A 15,502-nucleotide genomic window follows, 5' to 3' on the forward strand; every position below is an offset into this window, starting at 1 on the left:
ATTCGTAGGCTGGAGAAAAGGTGAATGGGTCCAACAAGACTGGACTGGACTCTGATTTAGGAGAGCAGTGTTCAAGACCAGCAAGCAACAACATCAGACATCATTTGTGCCACTCAAAGGCAGGGTCATGTGACATCAACCATGATATTTAAAATCAAGTAGTATTGTTGCATTAACCTATCCGCTGACCCCTTCTACATCAAGATACAACACAAAAAGCTGCCCCTGGCGTTATTTTTGTAAGCGGCAAAATATTATTGGTAGATGGAAAGAACACGGTCAAACAAATATCACACTAGAAGAGAAAAACTTATATAAAAAGAAAAAATAACCTGAGCATGTTCTATACCACCAAGAGTATATGTGTATAGAGTATATATATATATATATATATATATATATATATATATATATATTTATAATATCAAGAATACACTATAAAAAGACTTTAAATAAACAAAATAAAATAGTGAATGCTAACATTACTAAAATACTATATACGTACATGAAACAAGTCTGCAAATGGGTAGAAATTAGTTGAAGTACTTATATTGTTTTTCTCTGTGTTACATGATTCACATTAGGAGGGCCACTCAACAAGCCCCTATGGGTTTTCTTTTTTTTTTTTTTGCCCCTCCTGCACATTTCTATCTGTAGTTATTGAGTTTAAGTCCAAATCACGATGTACTGCATAAATTGACTTTCTTGATATTGATACAATATGCTATTGTTTTTTTATTGTGCAATTACATAAATACAAGAATAAATAAAAGTATGCAGCAAGGTAGAATGAAATTATGTGCAAATTTACCATGTGCAAAGTTACATTGTAGGAAAACTATACAGCTATCAGTTGTTATATAGAGGGTAGGTGTTTTACAGGGTTATTACTTTTGACAGGAAAGATTTCCTGGATCTGGCCTTGTGACAGCAAAGCTGCACCAGTCTGTTAGAGGAAGAGCTTTGCTGTCTGTCCAGTAGGTGGTGGCGAGGGGCTTCAGGATTATCCCTAATGGATAACAGTTTGTTCAGTGTCCTTCTCTCCACCACAGCTTCAAATGTGTCTGGTTTGCAGCCAGTTACGGAGCCAGCCTTTCTTAGTAGTTTATGAAGTCTGTTGCCCAGCAGACCACAGGAATGTACAGTGCGCTAGCTACAATAAAGTGATAAAAGGTTTTCAACATCTTGCTGCACACTTCGAAGGACCTCAGCTTCCTCAGGAAGTAGAGTCTCCTCATCCCCTTCCTCTATAAAGCCTCAGTTTTGGCCTTCCAGTTCAGTCTGTTGTTGATGTGGACGCCCAGGTATTTGTAGCCCTCCACTACTGAAATATCCTCTGCCAGAACAAACAGTGGTTTTAAAGACATCCTCTTCCTTTGGAAATCAATCACCATCTCCCTGGTCATGGCCACGTCTAGAGGCAGATGATTTCTTCCTGCCCACTCCACATTGTCTACCAGTGCTCTGTAGTCCCCCTCCCATCCATTGCTTAAACACCCAACCACTGCAGAGTTGTCAAAAAATTTCTGCAAGGGGCATGACCCAAAGTTGTACTGAAAGTCTGTGTAGTGTGAGATGAAATGGAAGGTAGACATCTCATTCGTCTGTGGAGCTTCAGTACTACAGAGCATTGCCCGTACCCACAAACTGTTGCTGTTTTCCCTATCTTTATTTATGGCTTTTCATGTAATACACTCTTTTTTTCATTTCATTTAAAATTTCGCTTCATATCTCTGATGCTGCATCTAAAATGAGAGGTGGCTTTTTGAGAAATGCCAAGTGATGTCTATGGATGATTGAACAATTATCAGTAGTGCAGTCAAAACTACATTTTGTCATATTCTAATGAAACCAATTAAATAAGGTAAGACAGAAAGAAAAAGGTTGAAGCAATTCCGAGAAACAACTATCCGAATTATCCTTTTGTCACTTGAAAGGACAATGATGTCATTTCTGGTAATTGTTCCAGTCTACTTATTTAGTCACCCAGACTGTCAGGTTACAGGTATTTAACCTCTCTTCCAAAGAAATGTTCTTTATCATACAGTTTCATTTACACTTCCCAGAAATGACTCTGGCTTGTCTTACCAACAATACAATAACATTACTGCAACACTACAAATGAAACCATTCATGTGGTTTGTCATAGATGCTCTTGTTTCAAGTATATTATAGCCTGTTGGAGAACTAAATTAAAACAGTGTAGCTTGCATCATATTGTGTTTTCTTGAGAAACTATTTTCTACTGAACATGAAAAAGTAACTGCACATGTCGAATAAGTGCTGACAAGAATGTCTGTGGTTTATCCTCACTAACCAATGCATTGTTCCTGGAAAGACAAGCTGTTGTGTTTGGTTTTTCAAATGTAATATTATCTTAAATGTCAGTAAATCATACCCTTATTAGGAGTGAAAAGTGAGAAGAAATGTTTTTTTTTGCTGTTGTTTTTTTCAATAGCCTGATGCCTTTGTCCAAACATAACATTCATTAGATGTAACATCTGTGTTACTTTGGCCTAATGCATCATTTAAACATTCGGTCCAATCCTTTATTAGTTTATAGAGATACACTCTATAAATCTTTCACATTACAATACGATAACTGTCTTGGGATAGACTCTAAAGTAATTTATCATATCAGCCTGAAACATCCTTGAGTAATCACGACATCAGGCCACAACTCTGTCCACTGCCGTTACCTATGTCTCAGTGGTGTGTAATGAGGTGTATATAACAAATGTCTGGACGAGGGGGCGGCAAGGCTCATGCTCCTCTTCGAAAATACTCAGCTCATTTCCTGTCTCCTTCTGCCTGTCTGCTTAACGTGTTTCTTTTTCCAGGCTGTGAGCTCCAATACTCAATCCCGCCCCCGTTCCCTCTTTCATAACTCCTCACAGATTTAAGGCAGCAGGGCACGGCTCCTCTCGTGTACTCTGTATGTTGTTTTTACAGCCGTCCGCTACAATCAGGGCCTTTGAAAGGAGAGTGAATAAAAACTGGTAACAGATGGAATCATACCGACCCCAGGGTCTAATGCAGGGAGTGGCCCCAGGCCCGCCTCTCATCTGAAACCACTAATGCAGCTTTTACAAGCGCTGTATGATACCACTAATGCAGCCATGAAACAATAAGCCATCTCTTTAAAGAAAATTAAAATAAAATTCCCAGCTATAATAATGCTGTGTCTGACTGCTCAAATTTTCCTGGCAGAAAATACACAGACCACCAAATATTGATTTACTTCTCTGGAGACACAGATTCAAAGACAAGTTCTGGAAAGTGATCTGTGTACTCCCCCATAATTTTCTCTCTTTCAAACTTTTGTTATATTGCTTTCAACTAAAGGTAGTGTAAAATGAGCAAAACAGACATTGAGAGAAAATAGGCATTAATTTCACATCCCTTTTTCATATTAACAAATAAAGCCATCACAAGACATTATGCAATGCATTTAGCAAGCTACTGGTGGGTGGCCACAATCCAAACATTTGCTGGCTTTTTGTTTTGTCTTTATTCATGTGTATTGAATGTCAGAAGAAATAAAAACATAAGGAACAGCGGTGCTCCCTTTTCATGGACAGATGAGGCCACTGGAAAGTTTATTGTGGCACCCAAAACCAAAAACCATAACTGAAATTTAGGGATTCTATATGCTGTTGAAGTGGCTCCTTGATGTCAATAGATGTCAATATGGAAAGTTAAGGAATTATATACTGAAATACTTTGATTTCTCATTTTTGAGAATGTACTAATTATCTGCTGTCTAAAGATTAATACCGGTGAAATTAACATTTTTAGTTCCACAACAATTTTGTTTTAATGCATTATCAACACATTCTCATCCCAAGCTGTCACACATATGTGTCATATTGTTGCTTTGCAGTGGACGTCTGTGTCTGTATATTGTTCTCCAGGTATCCTTGCATCTACTGTTGATGTTTCGGGCTGCGGCTACCATGATGTTAACACAAGCACATTACGCTGACGTTGCACATGGTAGTGTTTAGTCAGCAAAAGCACATGGAAACCAATGCTGGGATGTCAACAAATGCACATGCTAGACACGGATAGTTAGATATAGGCAAAAGAGGAAGACGATTTGGTTTGGTAAAAAAAAACACACAACATTCAGACAGGAAATTAACTCCCTCATGAAAGTGTGGGAACATGCCTTCTCAAGTTTAAATGAGACTTGCGGGTACCATCAGAACCCATTCAGATATCTTTATAAATGACCTTCACCAAATATAGCGTGAGCCATCTGGAGTGTTATTTAGTCCCCATCCCCTCTTGAGAACACAGTTTGCAGGAAATTTGCCATTTATGGTGAAATAAAAATTGTTTACGACCAAGCTGCGTGTCGTATGTGGGCGTTATTAGTTCAGGGAAAGACTGAGTGAGAGGTAAACCATGTGGGAGAAGGACACTTATATTTATTTTATTGTCAACAGTGAGTAACCTTCGTCAAGTGATTTTTTGAAATTGTAACTTCTAATTGAGTGTTTTGTCAACATCTTTGTCAACTGTGCTCTGCATCAAACCCATTACTGCACATTTTTAAATGCTTTAAAACCTTTATGGAATCAATTAACATCACACTTTATCTGTTGAGCATTTTCTTGAGAAACAGCTGTACTCAAGTTATTAAAGAAAGAAGACAATAACAGTAGTTTCTTATGAGAGACCTCTTCTCACTTTTTTTTTGTGATTTTCTACCCGTAAAAGAATGTCTGATAAATGAAAACTATGTGCAATGTCAGACAGACACAAAGACAGACAGAGAGGCATGTCTTGTCTTCAAAAGTCAAATATTGTGTCTTTTTACTTTGATGCCAACTGACAGAGTACAAAAGTTACCCTCAGAGGGACAAAAGAGATGAGAAGAGATTTTACTAAATGACTTTTGACAGTATGGTGACACTTTCAGAAAGGATTGTTGCAGCATATCACTAACTTGTCTCCTCTCATCCTATCTAAAAAGGAGAACTTGATGCAATAAAAATAATGTAAATGTATATTTTGTTAATAAAAAAACTCCTGAACAGTGAACACAAATCCTAACAGGAATTTACACTTGCACATGGTGAAAACCTGAGCTGGTTTCAATCACTCACACACACACTACACAGTGCTCCTTTAAATTAAGTAAACTGGAGATTCAGTAAATCTTTAACCATGTCAATTGACCACAGTATTTAAAATAAATAATCTAAATGAGATCCTTTTGCAAAATAATTCTGAAGGCTACTCTATACTGACCAATAGGCAGGGGGAAAAAAATCAACACAGACCCCTCACACCATGCACATAATCAATTGCTTTCAACTTGTTCCTTTTAGTGGGCACTTCACAGCTCACTGAACATTTGTGAACTGTTAAATCAGCCATACTGTGCCACAGAGCAATGTTGCAATAATCCTGCAATACAAACCACGATGCACACTCAAACTCTATATGAGTGATATTCACCTGGCTCACAAAAGGGCGCCCCCACTTATTTACAGTGAAAATAAATTGATTTACTTATTATTTTATGCTTTTCATGTAATTACGGTGCTAGAGTGAATAAAAAGCATCAAAATATCATCACAGCATCAAAAAAAGTGCCAGGAGAGGAAAGCCACTGACAAATGTACATTTGAAGCCCCAAATGTCTTTAAATCCTACAAATGCCCCTGCATACACCTGACCTATGCAGGGCTGTTGCAACTGGCTCCTATAATTTTGCAAGTGCCCCCCCGAGCAAAACGAGTTGAGTAATTTGTATATAACATAGTCTGTTTGTACAAAACAACAGCCTGAGCATACTGTTCATTATCACTACACATCTATGCAATATTGAAGTTCAGCTTCTTGCACCAATGTACTATTTTGGCACAAGTGTGAGTATATTTCCAACTAATGATCACTAAATTTATTATATTTTATTGAATTGTTATTAATATTATTATTATTAATTTAAATAGTCTGCCGTAGAGTTGATTCTGCTTATTCAGTAAACAGTATATCTTGCATGTACTGTATACACTTTTCATCTTGGAATACCATCTGAAAAATATTGATATGGAGACCTCTACTGGATAAAATATAAATTGTTCTTTGAAATTTAATAGAAACTGTTGAAAGAGAGGATTGCTGGCCCCCATCTTTGAAAACACACATTAGATCATGTACAGAAATTATTAATTAATACCAAACACACAATATGCCCATTTTACTGTCATCAGACTTGATACTCATCTGAGGTTACTACAATATTTGGTTAGATGAGAATATGAATTTGGTAACTTTTGACCTATCTCATCTGACTTGCAACTACATTTAATCAAGTACTGTACTTAAGTAGTTTTATGCTACTTTATACTTAAAGTACAATATTTGCCCCTGGATTGTAGTGTAGTAGAAACAGGGGAGTTGTAATGAGGAGAAAAGTAGGACTGATTACCCTGGACCGCAATGGGAGAGAGGCTGTGAAAGCCTGGAGTGAAAGGTTTGGTTTTGTTTGCAGTTTTATTGTGACTGTGGTGCCATAACTAAATAGAAACTGGCTAAATCAATTGGATGAAAGACTGAACTTTGTATAAAAAAGTGTAAGCTGTGTGAGGCCCTCTTACCACTTGAAGGTGCATAAAGGGTTGAGTCTGTCCCCTCCCCTGAATTTGCTCTGAACACAACAAAAGCAAAGTGAGTGACTGCTTATGTTGCTGGATTACCAATGTCTAAAGTATTGTTCCTGAGAAAGGAAAATAGGGGCTCCCAAAAAAGAACAGAAAAGAAAGAAAAAGGAAAGAAAGCAAACTATGTTAAAAAATATTTTTAAAAAAAGTGTGTGAGAGAGAGACATGGATCACGAGAGGAAAGGCAGGAGGATGACTGCTTGTTTATAGGGTCCAGAATTTGAGTAAAAGTATAATAGAAAGTGAGAACCTCTGTTATCTCAAAATGGCACTTAAGAACAGTATTTGAGTACTTTTACTTTTCTCTACTGTTAATGTATATTGACACCATTCTAAATGAGACATACATTTATTTTGATACCTTTTTTTGATAATTACACTTTTCTTAATTTGATTACAAGACATTTACTTTTAATAGAGTACTTCTACTTTGTGGTATTGCTACTTTAAACAAAAAAAAAAAGGCCTTGAGTACACCACTTCCTTGAAGTCACACAGAGCTGATGTTACAGGTGTCATAAATCATTAATAAAATGGTAGATGCAGGAATGGTCAAAAACAGGAGACAGTCATCCTAGCACACTTGCCTGTGTTTCAGTGTGAGCTAGAGATGAGAAAGATCAGCATCGATCAATCTCTGCTCTGCTCCGAGAGGACACCTGTCACACATTCATCACAACACAGAGAAATGGACGGAGGTTTCCACTGTTAATCCCGATCCTCTTCCTCCCCATTCTCTTGCATTTTGGCTCTTCTCAATCATCCTGTCATTTCCTGTCAGCGAGTACATCCGTCCATCTGTCTATTTACTTGACTTGCTCTCTGTTCAATGCATCCGCCATCAGCCCCTGGAGTGGTTTCCACTTTAATTTTGGCCAGCAACCGAGTAAATGAGACTCAACTGTGTCTGCCAATGGGTGCATCAGGCAACCGGAGTGATACATGTCAGTCTCCATGGTGACAGGCTGCATGTTCTGCATGCTGATATCCAATCAAATTTAGTGTAGTGACAGAACCGTGGCGGTCTGCTGAGGGACAGGCGTCTTATTCCCAGGACCCCTTGGGCTCTTTCTGAGACTTACATTTATTGTTACATCTGTTTACAGATCGAACATCATTTCTGCTCAGTGATTAATGACAGAAGAAGTTTGACTGTGACTTTTTTTGTTGTTGTCAGCAGTGAAAGAACAGCTGTACTGGTTCCAGTCCAGATGCTACTTAAAGGATTAACATGGAATTTTGTATAGAAATTCACGATCCATAAATGATCCCCACAGCAACTGTTACTGGTTATTGCCATGAAATTTGGCACGGATATACACAATGCCCAGAGAATGAACCTAATGATTTTGGTGATCCTCTCTCTGTCCGCCAGCCAGAATTAATTTTGGCAGCTATTTTAGATTTAGTCTTGGTCTTTAGATAAAAAAAAATGTTACTTTGAATCACATATCAGTCATTTTCCTTTGTCATAGTTCAGTTAAAGTCTAATTTTTGAGACAAACTCATAATGTTTCAATGCAGTTTTAGTTAACATAATGTCATTACATTTTAGTTTTTGTCAAAATGTTTTTTCTCCTTTGACTAATTTAATTAGGTTAATGTCAGAAATTGAAATCAAGACTTGATGTGCTGACATTTCATTAAGATACATTTTTCTACAACTACAAATGATTTTGCTGCATTTACAAACTTGTATTTCTCATAAATCCATTCACCAGCTCCTCCATGCACAGTCAGACACACGTGGTTGCTTTTTTACTGCTGGATTACAGCTCAAAACCTGCAGTAGTTGACATTGCTCAGAATGAGTGTTTTGCAGACCACTAAAGTGTCTGACATTCAACCTGTGGTTCTCCAATCTCAAACTGATCATGTGGTCTGGCAGCCCACCAGACCACAAAAACAAAAACAAAAAACAAAAAACAAAAAACAAAACAAACAAACAAAACACAACATGTTGATCTTGTCATCTGGCCCAACCACCAGGTCAAATGTAAAAATTGTCCACGTCTTTCGTTTGTGACCAAATACCTACAAAACTGATGATATTCCCACCAGCTTCATCTGTACCCCGAAGGGAGGGCAAAGGTACAACTGATACATCTAATTGAACAGATTAGAGACTGATATTACTGTCTTTTAAAGTCTGTGGCATGCCCATTTTGCTCGGATAACAAAATAGTGAGATTAAACAGCCTAGTATACAGAATACAGTGTTACCAACCATGCCATTTAGCTTATCTAAAAGGTGTCTAAATGATGCCCCAAAGTTGGAGAAAAGTTTGGATAGGAAACAAATGGCATGTCCATTTCCAATGGGGTCTCTGGAACACTCACCTCAAGATATCTGAATTAAAATAAGTTTTAAGGTTAACCACAAGTCTCCTCTTAACTCAAGAGGGCTTGCTAACAGTATATGTTTTGTTACTTACAATCAGTGTAATAAATTAAAGCTGTATATTTGTCTTTCAAGAAAAAGGACTATCAGTGTATTTGAAGAGCAATGCAACGCTTACAGAAACATTATACACACAAACATGATTGTTGTGGAACTCAAAATGTTAGCTGTTGCTGCATTTGTCTACACAAATTAGATAATTAGTGACATTAACTGTATAACAGTATGTTATTCTTTAACTCTCAATATTGAAACTGTTCAACTAGCCCATATTCTTAAACAGAATAACAGAATTCCCGAAATTTTGTTTGGCTTTTGGTTTTGTTATGTCATCCTGATTTTCAGTGGCCCCAGCTAGCCATCCCTATGAAACATTTCTGGGGCACCACTGATTGTACTTTGTGTTAAGTGCTGGTTAACAAATGTGCACATGCTAACACAATAAACCAAAGTGAACATGGCAAGCATTAACACTCTTTCACACACTGAGCAGTTGTCCACCTTGCAACATCAGTGTTCTGTATTTTGAATCGGTGGCAGGACACCCGCCATGATGGTTTTGCACTGTGTCAACTTTCTTGATAAAATGAGGGTTACATAAAAGAAAATAACAGTAATAAGCTAATATGTAAGAGATTTGGCTCAGGGCACAGGTGGACAGGGCTGTATTCATCTTGTTCAAAGGGCAGCTTCCTAATAAATTGCCTTCTCTTTCTAAGGATGTTTTCTATACGAGATGACAGGCTGAGAGAGATACTTTGTCTCTCTTCCTGTCTTATACCCAGTGTGTGTGTGTGTGTGTGTGTGTGTGTGTGTGTGTGTGAGAGAGAGAGAGAGAGAGAGAGAGAGAGACCCAGTGATACTAAATCAAAAAAAAAGGGCTCCTGCCTTTTGGATGACGGGTGATGCTGAGCTCCCATCATTGAGTAACAGTAATGAAGCCTTTTCAGTGAGGCTGCTACAGCATCAGGGGGTGGTGGAGCCCATGGGATTGCATTAAAGACTCTCTGTTCCTTGTCACACTTGGCACACTGTTTACCATCCCATGCGATTGGAGGTAGAAAGAAAAGCTTAATGCAGAAGTAGATTACGTGTGATTTCTGTAACATTTCGCCTGCATCGTGTGCCCTAACAAAAATGATGACTAAATTAATCGTTCTCAAACCTTTCAATTACAACTTTGTTTGGCGGAGAAATTAGCAAATTGAATCTTATTGAGGATACAGATCATCAATTAACCACTCTGTCATTTTTTGCAGGATGCTCACAGGGCTTATCATCTTGTTTAATCGTTCTGCTTATCAGAGCTGTACACGCTGCTCGGTGAGCTCCTCATCAGAGGTTATTAGACGAACTGACAAGCATCTGTAATGAGCAGCATCTCTATTGGAGGGTGTGTTTGTGTGTGAGAGAGAAAGGTGAAAAAGACTGAAACCCAAGACAGAAAAAAGCAAAATTAAGGTCCAGAAATGGCTGCCACAAGCCAAAGGTGCTGTCCAGATCCATTACAGCCTGCTGTTGCCATGGTAGCAGCCCACCTAAAATCATTTTCTCACCAACCTTTCTTTTCACTTGTATGTTATTGAGAGGCACATAATGCCAGCTGGTGAAATCTCTGTAAAATCTCTGTTAGCGTGATGACAGCTGTCACTTACTCATGGCGTCATCAGACCAAAAAATAAAACTTCATCCTGCTTGTGCGCTCAAGCAGTTACCATCGAAAGCGTCTATCATTCCAACGTCAGAGTCGATTACAGACCATGCAAACACAGCACAATTCATGTTATGCTCTGTTACTTTGTGCCATATCATTGCCTCTTTTGATCAGAGTTTGACAAACATGTAGTGGAATTGAGGCAGGCCGGTGATCTGATGGGAACAAGAACTCTTAATCTCGGAAAAGCGGGAAACAGCATGATCAAAAGCCCATTATTGATTCCAATAATAACCTATGAGTCAGAAAATCAAATTAATTAAGCTGAAGCAAGCTAATTATCTCCATTATTCTCCTCAATTGTGGTCTGCTGCTTTGAGCTCATTCACCGGGAGACGACCATTAAACTCATGACCTCAGGTCCCTGCTGCACAGCCCATGTCTTCAGCCCTCAGTACTGATGATATCATTAAAAAGTTCTATGCCTGGTGCATCTGGTGAAGTGCAAAAGTTAGAAAGCTCTAAAACAAAGCAAACTTTTTTAAAAGTTTGGTCCAGTTTATTAACTTCTCAGACAGCAGGTCTACTGTAGAAAGCTCTGTCAGGTGCACATGCTCACACTTCAGCTATAGTCATGCACACAGCGTCCCCTTCTTTCAAGGAGAAGGAAGGGAAATAATCTAAACGGGTCAAAACTCTAGCAACGTCTCTTTTTGTAATAGCATTCATCTGATTATCGGCAGGCAGCTTCTTAAAACAAAATCAGAAACATTTTACTTTAACTCTCCTATTTGGCATTTACAAACACTATACATATTTTAAAACAGTGTAAAACCAGTCCTTCAACCCTTACAACCACCTCAGTTGTGTGTTCATACCTCTGAATCATGGATGCATAAAGAGAACTGGATGCTGCGATGGAGGTAGGACTGTGGTTATTCATATGAAAGTTGCTAAGTAATGCATGAAGCCAAAAACCTTCAACTGCCACATATAAAATTACTTGGATGATTGGCACTGTTTCAGCATCATTGGGCCCATAGAGCAAGTTCACTAGAGACTTCCACCAGCTGAACCAGCTACTTCTGGTTTAGTGCTCTGCTAACTAGAATGGGAATGAAATTATCCAATTTTGCGCCTCTTCCAGACTTTAGAAATGTTATCAGACCAAATGAGTAAAATCCTGATAGAGAAATTAGTAATTTTGCAAGGGTTATGATAGTCCAAAAAATGTATCCACTGATTCACAGATGTCTATTTTCCAGTGTAAGTCTACAAGAGAAAGTATTTCAGGGCCCAAGTGCATCACATGAAGGACTTGGATGCTGTCATTCCACTGTTTAGCTGCTACAAAAATTGTCTTCAAAGCCCAACACTCTACCTGTGGGTCTGGTATGAATATCACCCACAGGAGTGTTTCCTAAGTTAGCGCTGACAGACTAAGTCATATGACTGTTAACTGTTGCAGTTGTAAACACATGGATAACATTATGAAACAGTCGCAGTTTCACCAAATGGCTGGGGAATTGTGAGTCATCTCAATGACTCCTCCCACCTGATCCCTTGACTGGACAGTTGGACTGAGGAGCCAAAGGCAAAGCATAGCTGGCAGACAACAAATGTCCTTGGTTAGAAAAAACATCACGGTTTGCCTTAAAATAAGCATCAAGGTAACCTCTTGGTCTCACCGGATATATATCGACATATTACATTTCGCTGCTAAAATAACTCTACAGTAACTTTTAGTTTAACAGAAATACCAGTCTGCATAAAAAGTGCTTGTGACCCCTGCACCTGACCTCCCTTCCTGCCTTTCTGCCTCCCTCCCACTACAAGTGGATTTTCTCTCCTGTAACAAGTACTATGGCCAATAGAAGTCATTTGTTTGTAAAACCCGCTATGTGGTCGTAGGGATGAAAATGACTTTATAACACACCATACTGAGTTTTAACATTTAAAGTGTTAAAGGCTTATTGAAGTAAAATTTAACTACTTTTTAGTCTGCTCTGCGTCGGTGCAGTGTTTACAGTTTCCCATTAATGTACAATTTTTTTCAAAAACAGTGTCTCGTATTAGGGAGACAAATTTTAAGGAGATTTCTCTACCTCCTTTAGCAATCAATTATGGTTAATCAGTGCTAATTTAAGAAATATGTTGGGCATTTTTCCATGAGAAAACCATTTTAAACACTGACATGACCTATGTTTGACATAGAACTACAATTAGGAGTTACAAGAACTTTTCTTTAATTTTAACCAACCATCACTAAGAGAACTACTACTACTGTTAATTAAGGACTAATAAGATTAAACACATTTCATCGCTGCATGATTCTGGCTTCCTTGATGGATAAGTGCACATGCAGGCTCCTGATGATGCTGAGGAGCTCCAGCGTGCTCACTCCCTCAAACACCGACATACTGTGAGAACAGACACTTGCAGGCTGTAGCAGATGTTCTCTCCTCTTGCTGTTGCAATGCTTCATCACAAATAATATGCTGTTAAAGGCATGTTTATGTGGCACATTATAGAGATGATAATGTATAGCTTTTGTTGGCATAAGTATAGACCCATACTGTATGTTCTCATATGTCTCTGAAGTGACAGTTTGACAAGATGTGTCTAAGCGGCTTGGCATATATTAGCATACCCGGCACCTCATCACTGAGCTGTCACTCTCGACTGGACAGGAGTCGGGCTGAAGTGTTACATCCTGTGAGGCTCGAGTGCAACGGAGGACAAGAAAGACAACCTCTGCCTATATTCTCCTGTCTCACACACCCTTTCCTTTCCTTTTCTTTCCTTTCCTTTCCTTTCCTTTCCTCATTTTCAAGACCGATTAATCTAATCTTGGCCTTAAATTAACAACATTATCTGTTATTCACAGGCAGCTTCATCTCACATAGATCATATAAATGAAGACGTAGCCACTATAGATTTCTCACCTAAAAGTCTAATAATTACCATGCATTAGCATAGATTAACTCAGACAAGGTCAATGGTTATCCATTTCATCTTGCTCTTTCTGAGGGAGTTTTTGAGACTCCCTTGCCTCCAGGAGTCGGTGGCTGTGGCGCTGTGAGGCTCCTGGGACTTTTTTTTCTTCCTACAATTGAGTCGCTTGAACGGATAAAGAGGAAAGGCACAACAAGCAGCAGAAGCAATGTGAAGGTTGTTCAGAGATCGTGTGCAGTCGACTTCACTTCCAGCTCTATCTCCTCTGCTGAGGGGGGATCAGAAAGGCCCGTGGCGAATTTGAAGGGAGCTGATCCACATATTATGAAACCAAGCTGCCTTTTCAGGGGGCTGATGCAGTCTGTAAGGTGGTGTAAAGGTTGAGCAGTTGGTACACTTTCGTGGAATTATGAATCTGATCTCTAAATGTTTTTGACATCACTTCTCCCCAGGGTGAAAGGGATTTGCAACTACTAACTTCTGGGAGTAAGACATATTGGATATGACTGTTTCAGTTATAAAAGCACCCGCTGTGGATCTCATGATAAAAACATTGGATCACTTCATCGTTCATCCAGAAACATTTTCGTTAATAGTGGATCTGAAACTGAAAGGACAAATGTGTCCCCATAAAAATTAATGAAGCACTCTTTTTTTGTAAGTAGACAAAATCATATTTCATTGTTTTAAGATACTGGAGGTTTTTAGTTGAGCTATGACTTTAGGAATGACAACGTCTGTCGTTCAACCATTGTGATCCAAACTGAAATATCTCAAGAAATGAGTGACTGCCATAAAATTTTGTGCAAACATTCATGGTCCCCAGAGAATTAAGCCTCATGATCCTCAGCCTGTTCTCCTGAGAAGGTTGAATCTTTTCATTTTTAGTGAATAATCTTTAAGACTATTTATTGGACAGCCATAAAATTCGTCACAGATAGCTTGGTCTATCTGTTGTGCCCAGTTGAAATCTAATATGTCTGCATGGTTGATCCTCTGGATTTTGAACCAGCCAGTCAAATTTTATTCTCTGAAATATTTAAACATCACATGGATACCCAGAAAATTTTGGAACAGTTATTCACATTTCCCTCATGATAAATTGTCTTAAATTTGGTGATCCCTCAACTTTCTATCTAGTGCCACCATCATCTCAAAATATTACCACAAATCTGTCACTATGACATACCCATCATCCTAAGCTGTACTGCTTTGTGTTTGGTGGTACCTAACCAATATTAGCATGCTAACACGTTAAACTAAGGCGAACAAACTACAAATTATTGCAAGGTAAATATCAGCATGTTAGCATTATTGTCATTTTGAGCATGATAGTATGCTGATGTTAAAATGACCATTTGAATGTTGATTAGCCTGCTCACTGTATGTAACCTTCATTTTGTGGAGAAAATTTTGGTTTTCTTGCAAGCCTCCAGTGAGCAAAGAATCTGACCACAGTTAAAAACTCTTTATGTATTGAAGTAAAGAGGGTCCACATTTAACAGAAAGAAAATATAATTTTACTAACTGTCAAAAAACTATTTGCAGTATAATGCAAATAGCAATAATACTACCAGTTGTATGATCAGGACTTCCCAAAAAAACTTCCCATTCTAGCAAAGACGTCACAATATAAAACACTCTACCTATAAGCACCCTGAGCGTTCCACTTGAGCATGTGCTCAGGTACATAACTCGGCTATGCATGAAACTGTTTTTAGCGACAGGTTTTACATGATTTGAATGTGTTAGTGAAAATGCATTTGGGAAGTACAATGCATATGACTGGATAAATAAGATTTGGATTATGCTACA

The sequence above is a fragment of the Plectropomus leopardus genome, chromosome 14, assembly GCF_026936395.1.
Source record: "Plectropomus leopardus strain MGB_pleo_1.0 chromosome 14, ASM2693639v1, whole genome shotgun sequence".
NCBI lineage: Eukaryota > Metazoa > Chordata > Actinopteri > Perciformes > Serranidae > Plectropomus > Plectropomus leopardus.